This window comes from Thrips palmi, unplaced genomic scaffold (genome assembly GCF_012932325.1).
Source record: "Thrips palmi isolate BJ-2018 unplaced genomic scaffold, TpBJ-2018v1 HiC_scaffold_5, whole genome shotgun sequence".
Lineage (NCBI taxonomy): Eukaryota > Metazoa > Arthropoda > Insecta > Thysanoptera > Thripidae > Thrips > Thrips palmi.
In genome coordinates, this window is record NW_023144632.1 from 7,330,831 (window position 1) to 7,343,439 (window position 12,609).

At 59.5% G+C, this 12,609-nt stretch overlaps 1 protein-coding gene across 2 annotated transcripts in view; it reads right to left on the bottom strand.

Annotated features, from left to right (window-relative positions):
• LOC117650261 (autophagy-related protein 16-1) overlaps positions 1–12,609 on the bottom strand; it is a 183,139-nt gene that overhangs the window by 97,269 nt on the left and 73,261 nt on the right. The window lies entirely within an intron of this gene.

A 12,609-nucleotide genomic window follows, 5' to 3' on the forward strand; every position in this document is an offset into this window, starting at 1 on the left:
GCTCGGTCCATGCACTGACACGGGTTGGGCAGGGTCGGGACTGCGCGAGCCGCGCGACACGTTCCGATGCGAGCACCGAGATTTCAATTGCACACGTACGGCATCTCCCTCCACATCGGCCCCGTGGTGACGCGACGCCGTGCGACGCCGTGCCGTGCAGACATGGCCAAACATCAAAACGCTGCCAACGTTACTTTGTGCCGTACCGGCTGTGCTTTCTCCCTGCGACATATTTTCCAGCCTATTTGTTTATACTCTTGATTTCATCAAAGCAAAGATCGCCAAGAAGGGACCGACCTACTGGGAACACGATACGCGGCGTCTCCAGGCGGTGCTCTTCCTGCCGAGGCCGGTTCCGCTGCTGTGGTTGGATTTCCGATTGGCAGCATTAGGCCTCTGGTGTGTGTGTGTGTGTGTGTGTGTGTGTGTGTGTGTGTGTGTGTGTGCAGCTAGTCGCCATGCAGTCCGGCCGGTCAGGCGACCAGAGAGAGAGGAGGAAATTACAGTCCGTAGGCATGGACGCTTTTCAACGGGAAGCTTCCGGAGTGCAGCGCGGCGCGGCGCGTCGTCCTCTAAGCAACGGGCCACACGGTGGCAGACCTGCCGGCCACACAGAAGAATCCCCCTTTTCCGTCAATTTCTTATATACTAGGATCAGGCGACTGTACCGCGGATATGGAAAACATTGAACCCCACGCCTCTGAGACGGATTATTAGCCCTAGCTGATGGCTTAGCGCAACACGCATCCTATTCGCACGCAAGTTCACCTATGCAAACACACACACACACACACACACACACACACACAGAGCAGAGCACATTCCTCACACCACGCCCTTGACGAACTAGGCCACGCGGTGCACATGGCAAACCTCTGCGACGGTTAGTTTGCAATGTGACGCGACGCTAGCGCCGTCTCGCGGCCACGCCGTGTCAACTCCCCCTAATTTGTCTAACGGAGCACGCAGTAGCGATCAGAAGCGCGCGGCGGTCTCGGTGGTGCGGACTCCCCAGATCGCGAGCGGCACTAGTTTTCCTTCTGGTTGGGCACAACGTCCTCTCAATGGGATGGGTGCAGGCGGGGCGTGAAAACGCGGGCACTCCACGCATCATCAATGCCAAAAGAGCCTCGTGGCTGCAGCAGTATCCACCGACTTTCTCTCAACGACACCGAAACACAAGCCAATCCCATTTACGGACAGCTGCCGCTCTGCATCTTCTCCTGCGGTCTCCGTGCCCTGCCGGCCCTGCCCTTCTTGTGTCAAGCGCCTCTCACACCTGGGCTGCTGCCTGTGCTGCTGCCTGCGCTGCTTGATTTGACATCGCTCACTTTCCCCGGGCGTGTCGTGCTGACCCGGGTCACACACCGCCCTTTCGCCCTATCACAAAAACGTCCCCTCGCTATCAATGAAGCATCGTGGAGCTGAAAAAGGCTGAGCCGTCGTCGTGGGCTGAATCGCGTGAAAAACACGTTCATAGGAAACACGTCAGAAAAAGGGCGGCGGGAAGACGACAAGATGCATGAGCAAGATAGGTGTGAAAGAGGAGGAGCTCGTTAATGGTGACCTTTGTGATACTTCAAAACGAGGCCAGTGTGTGAGAGAACTAAAAACAACAGCTATCCAACAAGTCCCGAGCGCGACAGTAGTAGTCCAGTTTGGCGTGTCGCCTCGCCGAAAAAACCGTGCGCGAGCCCGTATAACGCGGGGGCGTTTTATGGCTGGGTGAGAGAGCCGAGACAGCACGGCACGCAGCCACTGTCCCGCCACGGCGGCCACGGCACGCGTCGCCTCACAACCACCGACGTGCCGAAACGAGGCGCCCGGCGCGGAGCAGCGCGCGGAGCAGGTGGCAAAAAGCACGGCGCCTTTCTCGGTGTCGCACCTCATACTCCGTGACAACACTTATGACCTGGAATGCCCTGATGCATTGTGCACCCGAAAAGTCGTGATGGCGCTGAAAGCGAGCGTCGTGCTGGCGCCGCGCTGCAGATACACTACTTACTTTCTCGTCCCACACGGTCAATCGGGGGAAATCAACAGCCGTTCGTTTTGTCATCGCAGGGCCCCTCGCGCCACATTCTAACGTCCCGCCGCAGCGCGCCGAGCCTCCATTTGAAATTAATTGTCCTTTTGTCTACACCGCGGCGGCCCTGCGCGGTATTTATTGCCCGCGCACAGTGAGTTTATCTTACTCCATTCTTCGCCGACACCGATCCAAAGGGACTTTTGTTCTTTTCCAATCTCGCGACCGCCGCGCGGCCGGGAGGTGGCAGCCGCCTCGTCATCGCCACCGAATGGACCGAATGGACCCAATGGACCGAATGGACCCAATGGGATCGCGGATGGGGCGAAACCAGTCGGGGGCGATTTTCCCGCTCGATTCTGCCACTTCCACACCGGCCGTGCTCACGCTAGCGCGCTGGCGACGTGAAGAAACCATTTAGCAGTTCGAGGAAAGCGCTCGGCTGGCCGATTAATGACTCGGGGACATGCACACCGAAAGGCTGCAAGAGGTGCTAAACGGACGCCTTACGTGCCGCGCGTCACCATCGGATCCATTTACCGGAATACCTTGCGGATTATTGCGGAGGGGTCAGACATGATTTCCACCATTGTGTGTGTGTGTGTGTGTGTGTGTGTGTGTGCGCGCGCGCGTGTGTGTGTGTCGCCACAACGAGGGTCACGTCCACGTGCGCGGGAATTCAATTAAGGAGATTGACCGCGGCAAAATTGAGATATTTTCGTTGTGAAAGGAAGGCCGTTTTGCGGCCATTTCTCGACCAGGGATGACGTCAACCCGGCACCGTAATTGAGCTCTGGAGCTTTCTGAAACAACAAGGAGCGTCCACAAACCGTTGTTATCCGTGTTTACTAAATAAATCAAGCCACTTTTGATGCGAGCTCGTCAGAGCCAACCAGCCAGTCAGTGCACTATATGTGCCGTGCCCACCAGGTGTCTTTTGGGATGCTGCCCGCAGCGGCAGGGCTACAAAGCGAGTAATCATCAATGGGACTAGCGGACCGTATTTAAGTCCAAATGACTGGCAGAGCCCTGTGTGGCTGCACTACAATACCCATTCTCCGCACCACTAGCGTCACTCGCCGTATTGGGCGTCAGCTCTCCCATACGGCGAGCGTCAAAATTTCGGCTAAATTTACGATTCCTTTCGGGAAAAACGCCGTTAAAACAGGCGCGCGGCAGCAGGGCGGCATAGCACATGTGCATTAGAAACGGCCGGTAAATAGAGACTTGGTGTATGATCCGGCTTTACGCTCGCTTCTTTGAAACCATTACTTGACGCACGGAGCGGTCGGCAGCTGGACGCGCATCTACACGCGGAAAAATGTTACCAAACGCTTGAGAATGCGCAGACGAATTGCAAATCGAATGTTATAACACAGCCCCGCCTCTCGCGTGACGCGGCCCTTATCAGGTGTCTATCTGGGCACGCCCTCACGACAAGCAGGCGCAGCGGCGAAGCGGCGCAGCGCGAACCAGCGAGCGGGAATTAGGAGGAGGAATGTCGCAAACTTGCTTTAAATTAAATTGCATCGCAAGCTCGCCATTCAAAACGATCGTCTGACGGAGCCAAACAAAGGGCCAGGCAGTCTGGCCAACACGAGCCAGGCGAGCTACTGTGCATATAATCGAGTCGATACTGCAGTGAGCTGCGTGCGGCCGGTGCGTGCGAGTGCGAGGGGAGCTGCCATTTTCGTTGTGAAGGACACTCGCCAGACAAATGAGCATCAGGCATACGCATTCTCGTTTGATTCTTCATGTTTATGATGCAGCCCGCCATGACCCAGGGCAAAGAAATAATCATCGAGAACACTAACTAAACCAACTCATTAAGAGCTCTAGCAAATTTTTAAGTGCTCCTACGAGTCTCCGCATTTTTTTCTCTCCCCTCCGCTCAAGCTTGCCTTGCACTGCCAACCCGTTATGGCCAGCGAGGCGGCAAAATTCATCAAGAGCGACCATGCGAGTCTACTATTATGTCCAGTCCGCAAATACGATGATTCCGGGGACGGCGACAGCGCGCGTTATTACATATTTCTTTTTGGCTGCACAGGACGAAGGCCTCACTACCGCACGGCATTGACACGCAGCCTGCAGTGCCACCGGCATGCCTTATGTCCCGAGTTCCCCTCAAAACCACCGTGAAGCCGTGATGAAATTGTAATGAGTCACCCAAAACACTCGAGCCTTTGGTTTTTTCCACGCGTTTCGTAATGAGGACCGGTAAGGATTCACAATTACACTTTTATTGTGCGTCACGCCCGCGATAAAGATAAACCGAGGAATGTTAAAAGTGAGTTTTTCCACGTGGGTTTCGTCCGCGGCTTCTGTGTGGCCATTGACTTTGCCAACGACCGCTGAGTTCAAGACCCCGGCCCGTTTGCATCTGCCGACATTTACTATCAGGATCAAACCGGGCATTTATTGGAACAAGAAAAAAGTGGAACACAACGCCGGCGCAGTACTTCGACAAGAGTGACAGCGGGCACGTCGTCGACAGCAAAACCATTTTCCCAGTTCCGGGACTGGGATCGGACCGCGCGGCGCGGACACGACAAATGCAACCTCACGTAGGACATGTAGGACAGCGCGCACTAATTCGTGAGTCATCCAACTATATTGGCGAAACAAAACCGCTAGCCGCTGTCCCGTCCCACCTAGTGCTGGAAAGTGCGTTTCGGAATGGTCACAGTCCCGGCAACCGGTCGCCGAGAGCGCGAAATTAGGCGGCAAGCGGGGCGGCTACTCCACATTTCCACAAAGGGCCGATGGGTCGGCGAGGCAGACGCCCCCGGGCAGCAACAAGAGGACGATAGAAACATCACGTCGCCATGGCAACGCCATGCATAATGCAAAACGCGGAAATTAGGCACCGGGACGCCCATTGATGTGTACCGAAGGTAATTTAATAATAAAACACACCCTCGCTTCCTTCGGGCATTAATCTCGCGCAGACAGCATTGGGAAGGTCATGAGGCGGCACATGGACTCGACTCGGCCACACGGGAACCACGTCGTACTTCCCTGAGAGTCCAAATTCAAATGGCGGGCTGATTTCAATGCGCAGGCCCCGGACGGCCACCTCCATGCGGGCCGAAGCCTATCCATCATGGCAATGGCAACGGGTGCGCGATGATCGGGATTGTCGTTGCCAGTGGGATGTTGCTCTTGAATTGAAGACGTCACTCAACATGAAAAGGGGCTGGCCGAGGGGCTCGCCGCGTGGGAGTACACGAGCGCCATCGAGCACAAAAAAAATGAATCCGAGACGTCCTGCTGCAAGGTCGAACACGTCGTGAACTTGACCACATGGCAGCGACTAGTGCGCTGGCACCCTGCCCCGCCGAGCCGGTGCACACACCTTTAACTCTGCAGCGCAGCGTCCATTAATCAATGGGGAGAATCTTGTCAAGCGTTTTTTAAGGGGGATAGTTGGGCAAGTCTCCTAGCACCAGACAGGGATGGAATTCATCAAATTCGCGCAACTAATGGATTGCTCCGGTAAAAGACAACGTCGAGAGGCAGAAGGAGCAAAAATTGGCCACGGGTAATGTATGCACAGTGACGCAACCGAGGAAGAAGACCACACATGCACACTAACAAGAACAAAATGCAGTCCAATTAGGGAAGGCTAAGCATCCTGGGAGGATCAATCCGACTGGACGGCGGGACGCGGCGGGACGGCGGGCTCAGTGTCTGGGAACGGGCTGGCGGGGGAGCAGCAACAGTGCTCCATCCAGTGTGACACACTTTGTACGAAAAACAGCGCCCTGCAGGGCTCTGCAGGGCCCGTTAACGCCGCGTCCAAGAGCTGCAGGATTTCACGCGTTCAAGGAAAGCGCTCGTGATGCCTGCGTTACGCAGCGCCATGCCTTTCGGCTCGGGCTGGCGGGGCGGGGCGGGGCCCCTCTCGAGGCGTCGCAAAAGCGTCGCGGCGACGCGGCGACGACGTCCAACTCCCAGGCCACGCTCCTAACGGGCCGGCCTAATCTCCAACAAGTGCCCCTCGGTGGACCCGCGGTGGACGCGACCGCCGTGGCTGGCGTGGGTGCCATGCAGTCCGAACATCTTGACGCGGCGTGCTCGCCCGACGGCTGCCTCCAATAATTAACGCTTGTCATGCCAAAAGACGCAGCACACTTTCGGGGCGTCAATCCGACCGCCCGGCTGACTGGCCTTGCGGCCTGACCCCGGCCGGCACGCCAAACCGGGGCCTTGTCAGAGCGAGTGCATCCCGACGGAGCGGATCACAAATTCACACGAGAACGGAAAAACACGAAACAGGATGCCCTCGCCTCCCCTCGCTTCGGACGCCCGCCGGCCCGCCTGGGCGATGCGCCCCGGACGCGGCCCGCGGCCACCTCGCGACGGAGCACTTAGCGGATCACAGAACGGGAACGGTCCGAACCCTGCCCCGCGCTGCCCCGCGCCGCAGGACAGTCCCTTCCCTCCCCAGCACGTCACAACAATTACTCAAGCGTACTATTTATTTCATTTCCGGGGCATCACGCAGTACAGTCGGTCCACACACAAGCACACTCACACATACACACGCGGCGCCATTGTTCTTTCCCGTGCACCGGAAGGGTCGCTGGCGATGCGCGCGACGACTGCAGTGGCGGCCGGCACGCGAAAGGCGAGAGAATTGGGCCGGAAAAGTGTGATTTCTCACCTTTCCCAGCAGGTCGGGCAGACGACCGGACGAACGACTGCAGGCAACTCGCAGCTCACACACGCCCCACGCCGCGTCGCCTGCCTCCGCCCCGGCGGCGGGCAGCGCGCACTGCCGCCCGACGGAAGCGAATATCATTTCGCAAACATCCACGCGCCGCGCCGTGCAGCGCCACCCCTGGTGACAGCCCGAACGGCCCCTCGTACGTTTGCGCTGGACGCTGCCGCGCCCGCCCCGCCACGCCCCACCGGGGGCGCCGCGTATATCCCCCGAGCCACCCAGGGAGTTGTCGCCCCGGTGCCAAGTGCGCCGCCCGCTGCCATGGGCTGCCAGGGCCGCTGGGGATCACCCGTAAATCAACTCCGTCGAGAGAAAGGGGAGGAGGGTCACCGGCAGCCGGCCGATCAAACAGGTAAGGGTGCCACGCCTCCACCGTAAGGGCCCCATCTGACCTGCGCAACCCCAAAAAGAAGAAGCGGCTAGAGTAAACACTCGCACACACACACACGCGCGCGCGCATCCTTGCGATCAGGGTTTTGCAGGGGCGTGACAGCAGGCACTCCGGCAAAACGACGTAATTGGACCCGGGTCGGCCTGGAGTCCCGGTGGCCTGGGGGAGGGGCTGGGTCCGCTGGGTCGTCGGGGTTTGGCGATCGGAAAGCGAGAGTGGATCCGAATAATGCACCTGGTTACGAAATATGGCTGGGCGTGCGACGCGCGCCTTTTGGGACGGAATCGCTTTCCATTTCATTCCCCAAACCATTTGCAATTTGCTGCCGTTGCTTTGTTGCGATAATGGTAATGATATGGGGTGGCGGTAATAGCGGCATCGGCCGGGCCGGGCCGGGCTGGGCCGGGACGGCGGGGGCAAAGGTGGCGCGGGTCGCCCGGCGTCGCCCGGCGCTACAAGCCCCGCAACAGCACCGCGGCGACAAGCGTTCACGAATTATCTATTAATACCTCGGCCAGGTCATTAAGTAAAGCGGGAAGCACCTCCTTCGTGACCGCCTGCCTGCAGGGCCTCTGCAGGGCCTCGCCGTGCAAGAGGCAGCGTGCAGCGCGGTACAAGCCTCCCTTCGTGCGCAAATTTCACTCATTCCATAACCCCGTGGAATTCGGGCCAGCTGTGGTGCTGTGTCAATGCGTTGCCAGGGTGTTGGCAAAAGGAAGTAGCGCCCTCGCCGCGCCCCGCAGGGTGCTCTTCCCACAAAGTCAAGAGAGGCTCCTGCGTTGCATGACGGCTTGGTACGTACAGTTCGCCCCGGCATCCGCGCAGGCGCAGGCCGCCGTGCCGGACCATTCCCAGTGCACTTTCCGAGGCGCGGAACCACAGTGCGGCGCCCAGACACTCGCGGCACGCAGGCAACCCAAATCCGAGTAGGACACGCCCGCGGGCCACCACGCGGTGCACGCGGTGCACGCGCCGGGTAGGCAACCCATGCAACTGCAGCCCGGCACCGTCCGGCACGCCACGCCCAACGGTACCATCGCGTTGGAGAACGTCAAGCCTGCGCTTGGCCGCAGCGCCACAGTTAAACAGCTTATTTGGACAGAAAAAAAAGAATGGTGGAGCGCTGTTTTCTCCTTTGATCCCTGACTGGGCTGGCGAACGCTGAGTAGAAGTATCACATCAAGTTAAAGGGTCTCAACATTTTCCCTGTTTAAAAAGGACAACTTTGGACTCTTCTCTCTTTATCGTCAAGAATCCTACATTCCCACCCGCAGTCTGGAGGCTGCCTCGCGCAGTGGGCAGAGGACTTCCTGGACGCCAATCTCAGTTTCCTTTTCAATACGGAGACACGCGGCGGCAGCAGCAGGGCCACGGGAAGCAGGTTTCATTTAGTTTCCAGCCAGCACAACGGGCAGCACCATCACGAGATTGAAACGTAGCCGGAAAGGATGCCCTTTGATATACGACGGCCCGGTGACACACACACACACACACACACACACACACACACACAGTTATCGACTGCATAGTTACACATGCAATATATCCGGAAAATACAGGTCTGCCGGCCACGGAAAGCGCAAGCACATAGCCATTAGTCGTAAACAAAGCAATAACAAAACGAGACGTTTTCTGCACGAAGCGCGACCGCAGCATGCGCGGGCCTTTGCACTACATCACCGCGGCCGCGGCTCGGCGCGTAAATAACGCACAATTAAAGCAGCCAAATTGAATGGAACGAGGTGCGGGCCGCGCTGTGCTTGCTTTGCCCGACTCGCCGTCACCCCGGAGAGTCACGGCGTGGGCAGGCCTTGGGCCAGGCACAGCGCGCGCAGCCCTAAACCGCTTGGCATCTATTCGGTGCCGGCAACCTGCAACTCACTGACCAGCCTGCCGCGACCCGGGGGCGCCATGATGCTCCGGACTCAAGGCAGCCAGAATTCTGGACGCGTTTTTAGCTCCAGAATCGCTACACAGTGTGACTCCACCAATCGGAGAGAGAGCAATCGATTGGAAGGGTAACACGTTCTGGAGCTCAAAACGCGTCTGGAATTTTGGCCGCCTCCACCGGTCTTCTGACCCGGTCTTCTGACCCGGTCTTCTGACCCGGTCTTCTGACCCGGTCTTCTGACCCGGTCTTCTGACCCGGTCTTCTGACCCGGTGGGGATGAACAGGCTCAGAACAGTGCTGTTGAGAGCAGCACTTTTCGACCGTCGGCAAGGAGTAGAGACCAGCCATCCACGCCTGTCCGTCCCGGCCTGCAGTCCACGAGATTCGCGGCGTCGGAGACCTGTACGCACGCTGGGAGGAAACACACACACTCACCCCTTCCTCTCCCACGCAAGCCTAATGGTCCGGCCGGACCGTTCGGCTGACGAACGACGTCCAAAAGTTAAGAGGTGCGACATCCGAAACGGATGTGCGGCCGGGCCGGGCCAGGCCCCGACGGACCGAAGGCCCGGCCCGAAACGAGGGCGTAGGAGGCGGCGCGGCGGCGCACTCGAGGTGATTAATAAACAATCCGGCCGATAATGAGTGACCGGTGCCCATTAGCCGCGCGGACCGCTACGGGACAGTTACTTTATTCGGTGAGAGCGACACGCCGGGCGTTTGTGAGGGACCAGCCCCCGCGCCCCGCGCCCCTCGCGCCGCTCCTCGGGCATTAGTGCCAAATTAATGTACGATCCGCGGCCGCCGTCCGCCGGGCTTGTCCGCCAGGCTTGTCCGACACGATCTCCCACATTCCCATGCCAAATCAGACACCGGGCCAGGTGGAGGGAGCAACAGTGAGAACAAGTCCAAAAAAGAACACGCGACCAGAGACGAACGTGTTCTAAAGATGAGGATTAGTCATAATCCAATTATTCCGCCCATCGGCGGCGATCGCGCCCCGGACGGCGCCAGGGCCCGGTGGCCCGGCACCTTGCAACGAACCGAAAAGAGCCACTTCTAATTAGCAGTGGAAAACAAACATAAATTCCAAACTGGCGACGAACGGAGCCGGCCGCCGATCCCACCGGGTGTGCAAGAGTGGGAAAAATTAATACAAAAACAAATCCAAATTAGTATCGCCAGCAACGGCGATGGCAACAGCGATGGCAACAAACGGGGCGCGCGCGCACACACAAACGCACACACGACGCATACTACACACACACACACAGTGCAGGGCCGCGCGCGGACGGCACACGGCAGCATGCAAGCAGTTCCCCTTTTATGCGAAAAAACGAGGCCAATTGGGATCCCGAGCGGAAACAACTTCTTCGCCACCAACACACGCATCCGCGGCCGCGGCGATACGACGCGAGCGAGACGCGACAAAGGGCACCGCGGCGGCACCGGCCGCACCGCGATAACGCGCAGGTCCAGCGGCCGGGCGGGGCGGGGCGGGGCGGCAGGCGGCCATCAAATATCGGGCTGCGAGTGCCGCGAGTGCGTGGCGCGGCGGCGTGGCATTTCGATTAATCGCCGGAGAAACGCGATTACTACGCACGGCGCTCGTCAACGTAACGGGACGGGCCGGGCAGCGCAGGTCACAAAACGAGGCCCAAGCAGGACAGTAGCGTGGCACTCGCACTCACTGTCACACTCGTGTGCCAACACGGGAACAAAAACGGTTCCAGCGAAAAAAAAGAGCTGAATTACAAACCACCTTGGCTGTGCACTTGGTCGGCAGCCCGACCCGCCACACTGCCGCGGTGCTGCACAGTGCCGTGTAGGAGCGGCGGCAAGCGAAAGGCCACTTGCACATCACACCCCGCGCGACGCGGAAAAACAGGCGAAGTGCGCAAGAAAACGCGGCGCATCTCGGCACCGTGCACCGCGGCACCGCGGCCACGGGGTCAGGAGGAAAGTGAGGAAGGACTACTTTGAAATAATGAACAGGGCTGCTGTTGGCTAGGGGCCCAACCCGGAACCGACCACTTTTTCGTTCAATCTCTTCGGAGCTGCCCCATGCCTCGGTCCACGTAAAGACAAAAGTCCGGGAGAAAAACAACCTCGCTGCCTTTCCCCGTTGACCCGGCCCCGTCCTACGCCATACCGCTACACCGCTTATCGACGGCGGACAAAAACGCCGAACCCCTTTCACGAAACCAAAAGGGAATTAATTAGCCTGGGCGAAAAATGCCGGGTCTACAACCTGCTGCAAGTGCAGACCACAATGCCACCGCCGTATGATGATATGCCCTCGCCGAGTAAGGAACCGGTAAATACACCTCGGAGGGGTCAATGCCTCACACACACACAGGCACACACCGCCGCACACACGTGCACCGGACACACACGCACACGGTCACACACATGGGTGCGCGCGCCCCGCGCGCCCGGCGGGGCAATAATACACCTGCTTTATTGGACATTCGGATGAAATGGACACCGGGCAGCCCGGCCGGCCAGTGGGTCCAGCCCGGCCGGCCAGCGGTCCAGCCCGCCGCCCCGCCGGCACCAAACCGATAGCGGGCACATAATTAACACCACCTCGGGGTGAGGCCGCCCCGAGAGCCGCCCCCAGCCACCGGCCGAGCCCCGGGGGAAAGGGGCGAAACCACCGAAAAGAAACAAAATAATAAGGACGAAAAGCTGCCAACGTAACGCCTGCCACTCTGCGGTAATATTATTCTGCGCCGTCCGTTCCAGCCGCAGATTTTGATATAAACGCTAGCAGACCACGACGACGGCTGCTGCGCGCGGCTGCGGCCCCCCGGCCCCCCAAACGCGTTCCAATTATCGCCAGTCTCGGTACAGTCTCGCATGTCGCGGCGGGCGCACAGTGTGGCGGCCCGGCCTGGCCACCGGCCTGGCCACCGCCGCCTCGCCGAGCATTAGCGATCGCCGCGGCGTCGCGGTGGCGCGCCATCGCGGTGCCGAGACGGTGTCCCACGTAATGGTAGCGAACTACTCAGCTCCCATCACTCTCCAGATTATTTTTTCTTCCCTTTTTAGAGAATCTGGAATTCGTGGAAACGTTGTTGCGGCAATCACGAACAGAGATAATGCTAAACCGGCGGCGGGCTGCCGATCCCTCGGCCCCAGCGAGGATCCACCGAGGGCCCGCCCGGATCCACCCACGCCCGCAGGCCGCAGGCAGCAGGTAGCGCTCCCGCCGCGCTCACGCCACTCGCAAAAGGGGCGAGCTCGGCCGAGTGCAGCATTCCTGCGCGACAAGTCATTAAGACTATCGGCCCTCCAAAACATTGCACAACGCCGAGCCGCGGCGTCCATCCATCTACCGCGTCGGCGCCGCCACTGCCGCCACGGCCACGGCCACCGCGGCCACGGCCAAGGCTTCAAGGGGGAGAAAGAGGGGGCCCGGCCCTCGGCCCGGCCGCAGCGCGGCCGCAGCCTGGCCGGCATCGAGACAGGTGGTGGGGGCTCCGGAGGGGTTCCGGGGGCTCCGCGGCCTGAAGGGGGCCCTGGCCGCCCGGCTGCCGCCCGGCTCGCAACCAGTCAGTCGAGTCCAA